Source organism: Artibeus jamaicensis, unplaced genomic scaffold, assembly GCF_021234435.1.
Source record: "Artibeus jamaicensis isolate MK-2021 breed Jamaican fruit bat unplaced genomic scaffold, CSHL_Jam_final scaffold_474, whole genome shotgun sequence".
Lineage (NCBI taxonomy): Eukaryota > Metazoa > Chordata > Mammalia > Chiroptera > Phyllostomidae > Artibeus > Artibeus jamaicensis.
Window position 1 is genome coordinate 48,316,668 of NW_026522046.1, and position 14,960 is coordinate 48,331,627.

The window sequence follows — 14,960 nt, forward strand, 5'->3', positions numbered from 1 at the left end:
AGCAGGAGTCTCAGGGTGGGGGTGTCCGTCCGGGTCAGGGAGCGCCCTCCAGTGTTTGGAGCTGACTGGAGGACATTCAAGGTCACTAAAAAAGCAGGGCCTCTGCCCTGCTCTGGCACCGGGCAGAGATTTTCCGGAGACATCGGTGAAGCTGGGACCCCTCTCGGGGGGAAAGCAGCGCCCTCCTCTGCTGGTCTTGGAGGGTTTAAAAGAAAAGATTCTTGTATTTGTTTTTTCCTTCCCTGCTAAGGAAGAAACATAGGATCAGATGGTTTCTGAAAGAGGCAGCTGCCGGATTCAGGAAGATGATCGCAGTTTTCTGGAAACTACTGTCTCTCCAGCCACTCTGGTTTTCCCTGCGGTGCGCCTTCCCTGGTGCGCCAGGGCTGCGGACCCTCTGGTCCTGACTGCTCCTTAATTTACCTTTTCTCTGGGCTCTCTGAACTGACCCCTTTAGGCTGCATCAGTGTCCCAAGGGGCTGATTCCGGTGCCCCCAACTCGCCTCTGACCTTGGGAGCCTGCACCTGACAGGCAGGGGCTCCCGGGTGGGCCGCGCGGGTGCGCCGTGCTCACCAGAAGGGCAGAGACCTATCGAACCGAGCGGACACCTTCACCTCAGAGCGGCCTCTGCGTTCGCACTGGGGTCTCAGCCTTCCATGCCAAGTCGCTCTCATTCCCGTGGTCCCACCGATGGCCACTGTCGCTCACCATGTGGGGGCCCCACCCTGAGGGCTGCGAGCAAAGGTGGGAATCTCGGCTTCATGGAGCTTAGGGGGAGACAGAAAATAAACTTTGCTCATTTAAAACGCCTAGTGTGCCATGTAGTGGGGAGTTGGGGAGGGAGGGAGGGGGCAGGCGGGTGGAGGGGGCACCATGAGGACACGGTGGCCAGGGAGGGGGGGGCCTGATGGGGGGAATCGCACCCTCCTCCGGTCACACGTGCTACTGTCCCCAGACTGGCAAATAGAAATGCAGGATGCCCTCGATGTCTGAATTTGAGGTGGAATTTAAGATAAAAATAAGTAAGTTTGTACTGCAGCATACTCCCTTTTAACATTATAATGACATGCATATAAAACATAGTACAAATACTAGGACATATACTAAAGGATAAGTACGACTTTTTAGCACGTCCCGTGGTTTCACTGAAATTCGGTTTAACTGGGTGTCCTGTGTCTCATCTGGTGACCGTCTGTGTGCGGCCGGGGCTGGGGGAGGCGGCCTCTCGGCAGAATGGCTGTGTCCTTTCTCCGCCCACCACCTCTGGCTCTCTGGGTCCTGGCCAGGGGCACCGGCAGGCAGTGGCTGTGTGTGGCTTCATTTCGTCATCCCTGTGGGTGACCCCAGCTGTGGTTCTCCTGGATGACATTCTCCTAAAATGTCTTTTCTAGTGAAGACCCCACATCCTGGAGACCCTCTGTGCCACATCGCTCTGAGCATGTCCCACGTCGCCCACTGGGGGGAAAGCGCTGAGCGCCCCTCCCTCTGTGCATGAGTCCCGGAGACACTCCTGCTTCGCCCTCAGGGAACCTCCACGCCCTGCGTTCGCAGTCACCCTGCTGGCGTCAGGCTGGGGGCCCCTCCCGCCTTTCCCAGAAGAGGCTGTGTCGCAACACCCTCGTGCCTGCGTTTGGCCCACCCTTTGGTCACCTTTCTTCCCTTCCTTCCCCTCTCCTTTACCTACTTTTCGAAAAAATCGTACCAACTGCCAAAAAATGTGGCTGCTGAAGTAACAGCAGCTTTATATCACTTTTTGGTAATCACGTCTTACAGAGCCCACGGTCAGAGGGAAGTGTCTAGCACTGGAACCTTTTTGGTTTTCTCCTTAGGGGAGCGATCGATACCTGTGGACGAGTCCCCGGACCCAGCCATGATAACCCGAGGGGCCGCTGTGACATCTTTTCTCTTCCGCCTTTGAACACCTGCTGCCCCTCGCAAGTTACAATGACTGGTAACGCCCAGCACACACGCTTCATCTGCATCGTGTGCCAGCAAGGCCCCCAATGAGAGGTTTCAGCTGAATTCAGGAATACGGCTTCCTCTTCGCCTCCTGAATTGGGACCTGCCCTGGTGGCAGCAGGTGGCAGGCAGCAGGGACCCCGCTGCAATGAGTCATAGGAGCAGAGCTGAGAGTGTGACATGTCCCAGAGGCGGGCTGCCGTGGGCCAAACAATGGAACGAGGGTGCAGAAAGGCTCTGCGCGGGTGACAGCGACACTGTGGACTCAGTTGGGAACAGTTTGCAACGCGCTGGCTCACAGGGGCCGCTGCGGCTGACGACGTTTTCTGAGTGATTCGGGTGCACTTTGTCCTGGTTTCTCGCGCCCCGTCTCCAGTGACCGGGCTGGGGGGGCCGGCCTGTGTGAAAGTAAACCAAGCTGCTGTTTAGGTTACTCCGCGCCCCCGTTGGGGGAATAAACGAATTTAGAACTGTTTTCTGCTGCTCTCTGGTGCACAAGAGTGTGTTTGTTAAAATCGCTGGTTTGGCCCTGGCTGCTGTGGCTCGGTGGATTGAGTGCATGCCTGGGATGCAAGGGGTCACTGGTTCGATTCCCAGTCAGGGCACATGCCTGGGTTGTGGGCCAGGTCCTCAGTGGGGACACATGAGGGGCAGCCACACATTGTTTCTCTTCCACTCTTTCTCCTTCCCTTCCCCTCTCTCTAAAAATAAATAAATAAAATATTTTAAAAATCACTGGTTTGGAATTCAAAAAAGTATTTCCAAAATTTGGGGTAGTGAAATACCCAAATACCTCATTGTTGTGAGTGTAGGGGGGCATTTGTATCTTTCACATTCAACAGGCTTTTCCTGGTCATCAGTGAGGACTCGAATTTGCAACATCAGGGCCCCTTTGTCAGAAATCTCAGGACGACAATAAAGCAAAATGCTCAATGACAATGAGAAACAAGAAAACTCACCACCAAAGATCAAACAAAACCAACCATGCAACTGACAAACAAGTAAAAAAAAAAAACACAAAGAAAGGACAATTGCATTTAAATTTCTCACCGGGATCTATCAGAATAAATTTGAAAAAGTTTAACTTTATAAAAGTGAATTCTTTAAACCTAAAATGTAGCAATAAGGTTGGTGGCAATATTAAAATGTTTTGTTCATAGCTTTCTCGTGAACTTGAAGTGAAATTATATATGATTTGTACATGAACTGTAGAAGTCACGTTCCTTGTAGCCATTGTATATTTTAAATACAATTGTTTTTTTGTTATAACAGTGATACCTGTACATTTTAGGGGTTTGGGGATGTAGCCGTAAACAAAAAGAAGAAAATGAAAACTGCAGGTAACCGTGCCAGGCAGAGAAGATGCTTATGAATTTAATGTACACCTTTCCAGTCCTTTTTTCTGTATGTAATACTGTAAACAATGGTGCTGCTTTGGTTTTTTTAAACTGCCCTTTAGTTGTGTATAACTCGAGGGAGGGAGAGGCGATTTTTCAAGGACTCTGGTGGCATCGCACGAACAAAGCCCTGCTGGGCAACTGGACGTGGGCTGCCCGGGTTCTCTGCTGCTTTATCTGCGTCCTCCTCACCACCGGCGACTGCCCTACAGCTCCGCCATCGTCACGTTCCCATTTGCGGGGGTGACCAGCACATCTCTGTGTGACTTCAGAATGAATCAGCGGGACACACTTTTCTCGTGCAGCCAATTAATCTCAGAAGCGTGCAGTGTCCAGCTTTGCCACAGTGGGACCTCGCAGCCTGACAACGGGGCCACCGTGGCTAAGACTCCAGCAGGCTTTCCTCGCGGCTTTAAACAGAAGAAAGCGCCCGTCGGGAAGGGGAATGTCTGGCTTCCAGCCTCCTGTGGGAGGGCCATGCAGGACGGAGCGGAAACTCACGAGGCAACTGCAACAAATTTACATGCAAGCCAGGGGCTGCAGCGAGCGCCTGCGAGGTTAAAAACCTGCCACGAAACCATGCAGAAGAGAGAAAGAGAGAGCGAGAAAAATCCCCACGCTCTCACTCTGTCTCTGAAAATAGCTAGGCCACTGTGACTCGGTGAAAGGGACGTCCTCGCACTTCCTCACCAGAACGGTTTGCAACTGTGCAAAGATGGGAGGAGCCAGCACGAAAACCAGAAGAACAAAGATAGCGGTGAGTTTCAGCCGGGCGTGTCTCCATATTGTACTCGAGGCGAGGATATTAATTTCACAGTTTTCGCAGATCAGTTTAAACATAGGAACATGTCACAAATAAGCAGCAAATCTCCACGAGGCCAGGTCTGCTGGGATTCCGCAGTCTGCAATTTTTAAATTCAGCCGGGTCCCCGAGGGCCAATCAATATTGGTGGCAATTATTCTTAGTACACAGTGCAAATGAAATGGGTGTTTTTTCTTTTCTTTTCTTTTTTTTGTCAAGGTGGGAGACTGTGATATAGAAACAAGCCAATTCCCCCGTGGACGGCAATTGCACTGTTAACAGCTGCACCAAGGCGGCTGTGGGCCTCTTCTGCCGGTTTCTCGAAAATAGCCCAGTAATGACCCCATTATTTTAACCTTCAGCGCTAGCTGCATTTGCTAGCAAGCTCGGGAACACCTAGCTGTGTGTCAAACAAAGAGAGAAGGAACCAAATAAATAAATAAACAAGCCATGGGGGCCTCCGAAAGCAGCTGCCGGAGCGGGTTTTATTTACACCCTGGTTTCTAAGCCGCAACCTCTAGAGGACCAGCGCTCAGGGCGCGGAGCTGTTTTCACCAACCTGAGTCCGTTTACATTCCAGGGACAGGAGGTAGAAACTTTTACAAAGATCTCCAACAGGCAGATGCTGAATTATGCAAATCTCTAGGTTTCAGTCTTTGATAGGTTAGTGTTTTTTATTTCTTAAGTTTTGTCTATTTTGGGGTGCTTGGAGAGGGTGAGAAATAAGGAACAGAAAATCGAAGAACTGGGCCTCAAAATGACAGTTCAAGTTTCTTTCTTTTTTTAAAGATTTTACTTATTTATTTGAGACAGAGGGGAAAAGAGGGAGAAAGAGAGGGAGAGAAACATCAATGTGCGGTTGCCTCTTGCACAACCCCTGCTGGGGACCCGGCCTGCGACCCAGGCATGCGCCCTGACTGGGGATCGAACCAGAGGCCTTTTGGTTTGCAGGCTGGTACTCAGTCCACTGAGCCACACCAGTCAGGGCCTGTTCAGGTCTCTTTTCCTGGTGGGGCCCAAGTTTAAGTTCGTCAGCACTCATTTGGCTGGAAAATCTAACCAAACCCAGGCCACTGAGGGAGAGAAGCAGGGGCAGAAATAGTGCTCTCATGACAGCGAACTGGGGCTGGTGGGGGGCTGAGTCCCCTGGTCCTCGGATGGGGCTCCTTGTGTCTGCAGCCAGACTCCAGATTGGGCTTTTCGTCCCTCAGCGCCGGACGCCTGGGCAGGCCACTCCATCAGGCGGCAGAAACACACGCAGCCGCTTGCAGGTAATTATTGTTATTTCCCTGCTTGTTCGGTACTAAACACACTGATGAAGAAGACCCCCTTTCTCCCTACCAACCACAAAACATCAGCTCGTGGCCCAGGCTGCTGGTCCTGCCCTCAAAACAGACAATGTGACTGCATTTTGGGTGACTATGTGAGAAGTGACAGATTCGCCGTTTTCCCCCAGACACAGGAGAACACGCGGATGGCTGGTGGTTCCCACTGGGTGCCCCCCTGCCCATGCTTCTGCGTGGGCAGCTCCCCGCGTGTGATGAGAAGTGGAGTCGGAACCGCCCTCGGGGTCCTCGGGGCCCTCGGCGCTCTCTGGTTCCAGATGATATTGCTGGAAGGCGGGCGTAGCCTCTTCTAACACGCCGACCTGAAAACCCAAAGTGGCGGCGTCCTACAGCACACCTGCAACAATGCCCTTGACAACGCCCTCGACCGCAGAGCTGCAGTCCAGGGCACCCATGTCTGTCCAGGGCACCGTGTCAGCGGCCACTCCAGGGCCTGGGCAGCGCCCAACGGCAGCCGTATTTCTTATTTTGCTTATGAATCTGCAACACGGGCAGGCAATCGCCTCTGCTCCACTCGGCTTCGGGAGGAGCGGCCGGCAGGTGGGTGAACTGGGACCTTCACTCACGGGGCTGGGCCCTGAGCTGACGCTATGGCCAGGACACTACCCGCAGTGTTCCCAGGCGGCTGCTTGGCGTCCTGACAATGTGGCAGCAGGGTTTCAAGAGGGAGCAGGGAGAGGGGACAAGAGGGTGGGTGGATGGGGAGAGAGAGAGAGACAACTGGGCCTCATGGCCAGTTCATTCCTTCATTCAACCAGCCAACCAAAACCCACGCGGGGCACGGGCAGCTCCCATTGGTCGGGCCCTGGAGCTACAGCAGGAAACACAGCTCTGCGCACCGCGAGTGCAGCCCAACAAGAGGCGCGACCGGCATGAGGCTGTTACCATGAAGTGTGAGGAGCGCTGAAGCAGGGAAACTTCGGGAACACAGGAGGGCTGCCCGCCCCAGTGGACTTAGGGCGTGGAGGAGGGCGTCCAAGGGGGGTGGCATCACATCTGAGTGTGAGTGACTTAGGCTGGGGGCGGTGATGAAAGAAGGCTTTGGCAGAGAGACAGCAGCATGTGCAAAGGCCCTGGGGCCACAAGAGGCCAGCCTTCTCTGGGAGCAAAGGGGGTTGTATTTGGCTGGAGCAGTCCGGGTGGAGGGTGGAGGAAACAGACATGAAGCTGAAGGGGTGAGTCAGGGGCAGGCCCTGCAGGGCCATCAGTCTCCTGGTCACTGAATTGAAGGGCAGCCGCAGTGCTGGACGTCAGAGTTCTTGAGGGGAAAGGAGACGACTGGGTGAAGTCAGGGGCCCACATTTCAATGCTGAGCATTCAAGTGACTGCACAGGAACGTCATCCTGCGGCTGCCTGCGTTGACGCCCGTGCCCTCGTCCCACAAACAGGGTCCCCCTGAGCGGCAGTGGGGGGGGGGTCACGGGGCAGCCACACAGTGGTGTTTGCTTTCCGTGACCTACAAGGGGGGACGCTGGCTTCTTCTCCGTGGATAATTGGGCGTCTGTAGCTTTAAAATGACTCTCTTGGCCCATCCCCCACACCCCTTGGTTTTTGTTTTACATTCCACTTACAAGTGAGGTTACACGGTATTTATCTTTCTCTGACAAACTTATTTCCCTGAGTGTAACCCCCTCAAGGTCCGTCCGTGTTGTCACTAGTGGCAGGGCTCACTCCTTTTTATGGGCGATAAACACTCCACTGTGTGTGCACGCCACGTTCTCTTCATCCATTCCTCCGTCGGTGGACACTGAGGCTGTTTCCATATTCCTGTTGCCTTTTTGGGTCGATGGCTTGAAACACGCACGTGCAGATGCAATCTCCTGTTGACCCAAGGCACGTGAGAAACGGAGGAGATGGGGACCCCGGCAGAGCCCCGCCCAGTGTCCTGGCCAGTTCAGGCCCCCGGGGGCCTGCAGGGACCGCGGGGCGGGCGGTTGGACCCTGACTTGCATGGACCTGGGCCTTGGCCCCAGACCAACAGCTCTCAAATTCAGTTACGAGGGAAGCTAAAGCCCCAGAGTTCCATTGATAGGGACCCTCTGCTCGAACAACCAAGGACAGGCAGGCAGGGGCTGCTGAGAGGCAGGGGAACAGGGAGGACCAGGTCATCGTCCACCCTGTGACCCCAGCACCTCCATGTCTATGACTCCCGATGACTCCCCATTTGAAGCAGATAAAATGGGGGGCGCAGAGCCACCCAGCCCTTTCAGGCGCCCCTGGGTCTGGAAGCGCTCTTTGGAAACCCTTTCCTTTGCAGGGGCGGGGGCAGGAGCAGGAGGGCGCAGCACAGGCCTACCCCGAGGGGTGTGTTGGGGGGACCCAAGCCTGTGCAGACCCAGCAGCCCTGCCCGGGGCGTGGATGAGCGCCCGGCACACGCCCTGTCAGGCTCCACGATGGCGAGGAGCCTGGAGAACCTCGGGCTGCCTTTTCTGTTCAAGTTCGCCTGGTTCTGCCAGTACCTGAGGTTCAAGGTCGGTTTGCAGAAAATTAATTCCCAGAAGCACCCGGTGCTGAAACGTGAGCTAGACTCCCCGGCCTGGGTCCCGGCAGGTTTTGGTTTTGCTGTAGAAGCCAGAGGCAGGAGCAGAGTGGGACTCGAGTTTGTGGAGAGAGAGGACCGTGGCTCCCCCAGCTCGTGTGTTCCAGAAGAAACGCAATGTGGGGGCAGGGTGTGAGCCCTGAAATGAGAAGCCCTGCAGGGCCAGCGAACCCTCGCCCTGAAGAGGCTGAGGCAGAACTGTAGAGCATTGTCCACACACAGGCACCGGTCTCCATCTGAGTGTTGCACTCACTTGGAGTTTGAGTTCAGGCGGCCGAGCTCGGGTGGGTGGCGGCTGCTCCTCTCTCGCTCCCTCCTTCTCCTTCTTTCGGGGCTGGGTCTCCGGGCTGGACCCTGCTCGGTGGGCTCCGCCTGTCTGCAGCTGCACGGGCTGGGCCCCTGGGGGCTGTGGGCAATGTGCTCCAGCCCAGGCCCCGAGCTGCCGCGCTGGTTAATTAGCACTGGTGCCCGGGACGCCCCATCTGCTCCCGCACATTGTGACCCCCCCCACCTCCCCAGCTCCCAGACCAGGTTTACATCTTCCCGCCCTGCTGTCCCTGGACTTGTTCCCTCCTTAAGTGCCTTGTCCTGGGGCCACAAGTCAGCTGTCACAGACCTGGGTGCACCCTGCTCTCCACGCTGCTGCTGCAGCTGCAGGACAGGTTGGGACAGGTGCAGGGAAAGAAGGGGACAAAGGGGTTTGTCCCGGGGATTCTGGGGCCACTTCCTCCTTTGTCAAGAGCCCCAAGAGGACGGCTGGGGGCAGTTCCGATGTCTCAGCTGGGCTCCCTGAGCAGAGGCTGGGGGACCTCTCGGATTCAGTGGTTTCTTCGGGGCCTCGGAGAAGCAGGGGTGGGTGGGGGCAAATGGGCTGGGAAACAGGGTGAAGAATCGTGGAGGGAAGTCATCATAGAGAGTGGCGCCCGAGGCCACAGGGAGCTGCAGGTGAGAGAGTGTCTCTAAGCAGGTCACTTCCCAGATGGGCTCAGGACACGAGAGGTCTCTCCAGGTGCCCCGTCACCATCCCACGGACACGAAGCCCCAGGTGCAGGGAAATGGGGCTTCAACCCGACAGCCCCACTGAAAGGCTCCCAGACTGGCGCCAATCAGCGAATGCTGGCCAGACACCTGCAGCTGCGTCGTCGTGGCGCCAGGAACCTGCTGAAAGGGCTGGAAGGCAGGCTGCCGTCTTGGGGTGCCGAGGAAAATGCTGCCATGAAAGCACGAAGCTCTCTCTGATGTGAGGCCCTTCCCAGTTCAGGGCTGAGAAAGGTGAAGAGCACAGGGGGTCACTGGGTCAGTCCGGCCCACCCTCCACTCTAGCGGGTGTAGTGCCCGGGGGTGGGGGCGTCCTTCCTGATGCAGAACTGGCCTTTTCTCCCAGGGCGGGAGGAGCACCCTGCAGCATGCAGAGAGGTGGCACGAATGTCAGTGTGGAGTAGGTTGGGGACACCCAGTCAGGTGCCTGCCGAGCACAGAGGAAGAAGGAGGGACTCTGGGGGTGGTGTCTGAGCTGGGCTCCGAAGAGACAGGGTTTTGGGTTCGGGGTTCAGCATCGGGGCTGAGGGGTGGTGGCCCTGCAGGGACATGGGGCCAGGCAAAGACCCCGAGTAGCCCTGGAAATGCACCATTTGTACCTGCGTGGAGCTTAGGGTCTGTGGGCAGGAAGGGAAGAAAAACGGAGACTTAGAAAAGCGGCGAGCAGAGCCTCTGACCCGGAAATCCCACTCCTCGGTGCACGTTCAGGAGAAACTCCTCCTCGTGGGCCCCGGGGACCAACACCGCACCGGGCACGGTGGCCCTCACCCGTCCACGCATCTCTACGGCAACACCAGCCTGGGCTCACGGCGGGGGAGAGGGTGGGGGGCAGCAAGCACAGCGAGGGGAGAGTCGGGCCAGGGCAGCAGGGCTCTGCCCCTGGGTGGGGCAGCGAGAACGGAGGAGGGGCAGCAGGAAGGAGGGACACTGTGGGAGGTGCCGATAGGATGTGGGTCAGCGGAGGTGGGTGTGTGGCGTGGGGCCTGGGGATTCAGGACAGGAGCAGTGTCTTCGGCTGTCAAGGATCATTTCTAGGGTCTTGTCCAGGAGTCCCCAGGGCTCTACAGCAGCTCCCTCCTCTCCCGAGCTTGCTGCCCCCAGTAGCTGCTCTGCCCCTGCCCCCCACCCCCAGATTCTGGAGGCCTGGCCTTTGCATCCCGGCTCTGGGGTGTCAGGCCGCGGTGGCAGGAGGAAGGCTGGGGTGGTGTCCTCAGCGGCCGGTGCAGCAGGTGCCCAGGCCGTGCTTGCACTTTGCTTTGCACCAACACTGCCCTCGCCGCCTGGCCCTTGGTTAGCCAGCCCCCCTTCTTCCTCTTCAAAAACACGCACCCACTTCCCAGCACCGCAACCTGTGCCAGTTTCCCTCGGCCACCAGAGCAGAACCCTGAGAAGTGGGGGGCTTAAAGCAAGAGGGGCCTCTGGTCTCCTACTGCCGACGCCCGCCGGTCCAGAGTCAAGGCGCCTCGCCTCCTCCTAGCTCCTGCCGGTCACCGTCTCTCCCCGGTGGTCTTGGTTGTCCTTCTGCTTCTGCCACTGCCTGGCATCTTCCTCTGTGAGTCTGCGTGTCCTCACATGTCCTTCTCTTCACGAGGACACTGTCTTTTGATTCAGGGCCTAGTCTAACTTGATGGCATCTGCAGTGACCCTATTTCCCCATGAGGTCACAGCCACAGTCACTGAGGCCAGGGTTAGGATTCCAGCCCCTCTTCTCCGGGGCGGGGGGACACCCTTTGACGGGCTCTGACTGTGAGTCACTGGACACGTCGACTGCAGCAGGGCCTCGGTGGGGGGTGTGGCTGCAGAATCGTAGTTGACAGTCCCCACCGCCCTGCAGCCTGGGACTTTTCACCCCGGCGTCATGTGCTCTGAAGCTCAGAGAGGCTGCACAGCTGGCGGAGAAGGGAGACCGGCTTGTGGTGTGTCCTGCACCGTCAGCTCCACACCTGTGAGGAAGAGTGTCAGGGGGGTGCAGAACCAAGGAGTCGGGGCTCAGCCTCAGCATGCTGAGCCCCGAGGGCAGAGTTGGGGTCCAAATGTCCGCAGGACAGGGGGGCGCCCCTGGGAGGGAAACAGATGTGCGCTAGGAGTCGGGCCTCACGGAACAGAAGGTGAGCCAGGTGTGGGCCGCTTTCATTTTCTGGAGCTCCCAGCTTACCAGGGCGTAAAAAGAAGGCAGGCCCCAGTGGGTCTCATAAAAGTCGGGATGTTTGCATTGGACAACTCAGACAAGTTCCAAGTACAAGGTCAGAGTAAAGCAAGCCTCTGGGGGTGTGAGGTTCCAGTCCCCGGCCAAGTGTGGAACACGGGACAGCAGACGGGAGCCGCTCACACTGGCCATGCAGTGCAGGAGGGGACCAAGCGCCTCCCACCACTCGTGTGGGTTCATGGGGGGGGATCTGCTGCACAGGCCGACGGAGCAGTTGGTGACCCGGCTTCCCGGCTCTCAGCCAAAGATGCCCCAGATCTCGGGGAGAGCCTCTGGGTGCCCCGAGTCTGGGGTTCACACCTCTGTCAGCTCAGCTGCAGATGGTGGGCTTCATGCAACAGAAGTTGTTTATAGAGAAAAGCTTTTCCTGAGGAACCCAAAGCGGGAGGCTTTCTTTGTGAAAATGGGGAGCTGGAAATTCGTTCTCCTTCTGAAAATGTGCCATAACTAGTTTGTCTTTAGATATCATAAAAAATCTTTTGCTTGTTTATGCCCGAGAAACACTGCTTCCCATTTCATTGACCAGGAAACTGAGGTTCAAAGATGGGACCGGGGTCCAGCGAGATCACAGAATTGTGGCTCACCAGGATTAGGAATTTCTGGTTTCTGTGTCAGTATGTTTAACACAACTGAACTGTTCAATTAAAAATGGTTAAGCCCTGGCTGGTGTGGCTCAGTGGATTGAGCGCGGACCTGCAAACAAAAGGGTTGCGGGTTGGATTCCCAGTCAGGGCACAGGCCTGGGTTGCAGGCCAGGTCCCCAGTGGGGGTCTTGCGAGAGGCAACCACACAGCAATGTTTCTCTCCTCTCTCCTTCCTTTCCCCTCTCTCTAAAAATAAATAAAGTATTTTTTAATGGTTAAGATGTGACTTTAAGGCTGTGTGTTTTTTTCCCCAATTTTTTTTTAAAGCATTTGTGGCCTCCTCAGGTGACTGGGGGACTGAAGTGCAGCTTTCAGGGGCCATTTCGCCAGGTTGGGGAGCCGTGGACACCCCGAAGTTCACACAGAGCCGAGGGCGGTTTGCTTTCTTGCTCAGAGACCTTCGGTGGCTCCCGGCACCTGGGGGAGCAGGTCTAGTGCTGAGGCAGGTGCTCAGGGCCCTCCATCACCTGCCACGGGCACCTTGCCGGCCCCCCCCCCCCCCCCCCGTCCCTCAGTAAAGTCAGGGGCAGGTTTCTCTCCCTCTGATTCCTCCCACTCAGTTCATACTAGTTGGAGGCTGGAAGGTATTTGATAAAGCCTACAGTTTCTGGAAAACCCGCTGCCCCTTTGACCCCCCACCATGCCCCCAACAGTCACCCACGCTTCCTCAAAGAGCTCTTGTGGGTTTGAAAAGGACACAGACCCACTCTGAGTTTTCCTTTGTTCCATCCAGAGCTGGAAGAGAACAGGCTTCCCCACCGGCTGGGCTCAGAGGAGGGTGGGGGTGGGGCCCCAGGCCCGGAGCAGGCCGAGCGGCCTTGGGGGAGCTCCCATATGCTGAGGGGTTCGGGGACCCGACGCCACCTGTGCGCTCTGGACCGGGGCTGGAACCGCACCAATCCAGTCTGTCTCAAGTGGCCCAGGAAGATTTGACTCCGTTTTGTCCACCCGTGGTTACGGTGACCCAATGTGACCCAGTCAGAAATCTGTTCTGGCAACATTTTTACACAGGGTTGGGACACCCGGGCAGCAGTGTCAGCTGTAATCAGGAATGACGGCTTCTGGGGGGACCGAAGGCAGGCGGCGTGGGGAGCCGCGGCCTTTGTCACGGAGCAGTAGCTCCTGTGAAACGCACAGCAGCTCCATCCCAGCTGCCTCGGTGAGCGGGAGCGGCCACCCGCACGCCCTGTGGGTGTGTGAGGAGGCCCACAGAGCCTCGTTCTGGTCCCAAACTCCGGAGGGACACTTCGACCGGTGAAACGCCAATCGTGTTCGTCATTAGGAAGTGTTTGACCCTATTCTTTTATTTTGGCAACTCAGGTTACATAAAGGAAAAATACATGCGATAAACCAGCCCAGTGTTCCAGTCTAGTGCAGTTTAGAAGACACTTAGGGCTACATCGTCTGAACCCTCACCGAGCTGCCCTCGGTTGGTTAGGACGGCCCGAGGCGCCGACAAAAAGGCCTGGCTCCCGAACCGAGGAGGGGCTTCGCCCCGAAGTCCCCTGGGAACTGTGCGCGTGTCTGGAATGGGAGCTAATCCTGGGCCGGGCTGCTGTTCAATTGACTTCGCACCGCAAAACTCTGAGCCGGCCCCTCACGGTCGGTTTTTATGGCCGTTTGATGGCATCTCGCCGACTGCTGGCAACCTTACTCGTCTCACACTTCGGCGCTCACCGGTCAGGCCAGGCCAAGACATCGCACCCACATTACCAGTGCGGTTTCTGGCAACAATAACGCCATCTCGGCGAACTCCCCCTAATTTTAGGTGAGTCTACGGGACCTACGCAGACATGGAAGCAAATGAAAATCGTGCCTTTGATGAAAATGTGTTGGATGCAAAACACCGAAGGGATAGAAGGGCTTGGCACACAGCAGGGCATTTGACACAGCAAGGGAGTCGCCCCCGCGACCCCCGCCACCACCAGGACCACCACCCCGGGAAGCTCGTGGGTCACAGCCACAGGGAACGAAGATCCTGCGGAGACCAAGGTCTCGGAGCCGCTCTGGCCAGCTGGGTGGTGGCTTCCCGTCGTTCTTGGTTTGACCGTTTCTGGCAGAGCCGTGGCCTTGGCAATTATGGCGTTTCTCAGACTGCCTTCTGGCCTCATTAGATTTGCTGCAAGACTACAGGCGGAATAGGACGGCTGGCTGAACTCAAACTCACTGACATCCAAAGCAGAAGGGCCACCCGAAGTTTTGACTGGACGGCCTGTGACCTTCGGGAGAGTGGCCAACACTCTCTTCCCTTGTCCGCGATGCTTGTCCGGTCACTGTGGAACGCTGACCCTCCTTGGTCATTTGGTCTCGGGACCTCTGCCCCATTTTGGAAAGAGCTGTTGTAAGATACACGTTTATGTAAGGCATGAAACGTTTTGTTACTTTTCCTGTGTAAGAGACACGCAGGTGCTTCGGGTTTGTGAAGCCTCGGCTCAGACCCCGTTCCAGGTACGGCAGCTCCCCAACCCCAGCATGTCGGAAGCAAGGGGGACGCAGGACGCTTGGGTGGCTGTGGGGGGTGGGCAGCTGGGGTCAGGGGTAAGGGCCGAGCTGTGCCTGCCTGGACACGTAAACGTGTCCATGGCTTTGAGCCTCCACGGTCCCCTTCCTGGCCACATTCACCCCAGATCCTGGGTCCCCTCCTGGGAGTCCCGGTTTCCGGGGATGGAGGGCGTCGGGCGTCTGTCAGAATTAAAACGGAGATTTCCAGCCTCCCTCCCCCACGGAGTGGTCATGTGACTGGTTCCTGGCCTCCTGGTCCTCACACACTCAGAGAAGTGCCACAGCTTCTGGGCACCTCCCTTAACAGAGGTGCCTGGTTCAGGCACCATCCCCTCCTCCCATCCCCCAGCCCCCCCCCCGAAATGCCAGAGCAGGAACCTGGGGAGAAGCCCCCCTGGGAATCCGGGGTCTCTCCCGACACAGAGGAGAAACAGCTCTTCCTGGGAACCAAACTCCATTTTAGCTGGTGAGTTCCCCTTCCCTTCCACGCGTGACTGTGTGAACCAACTCCCCGAGACCAGAGAC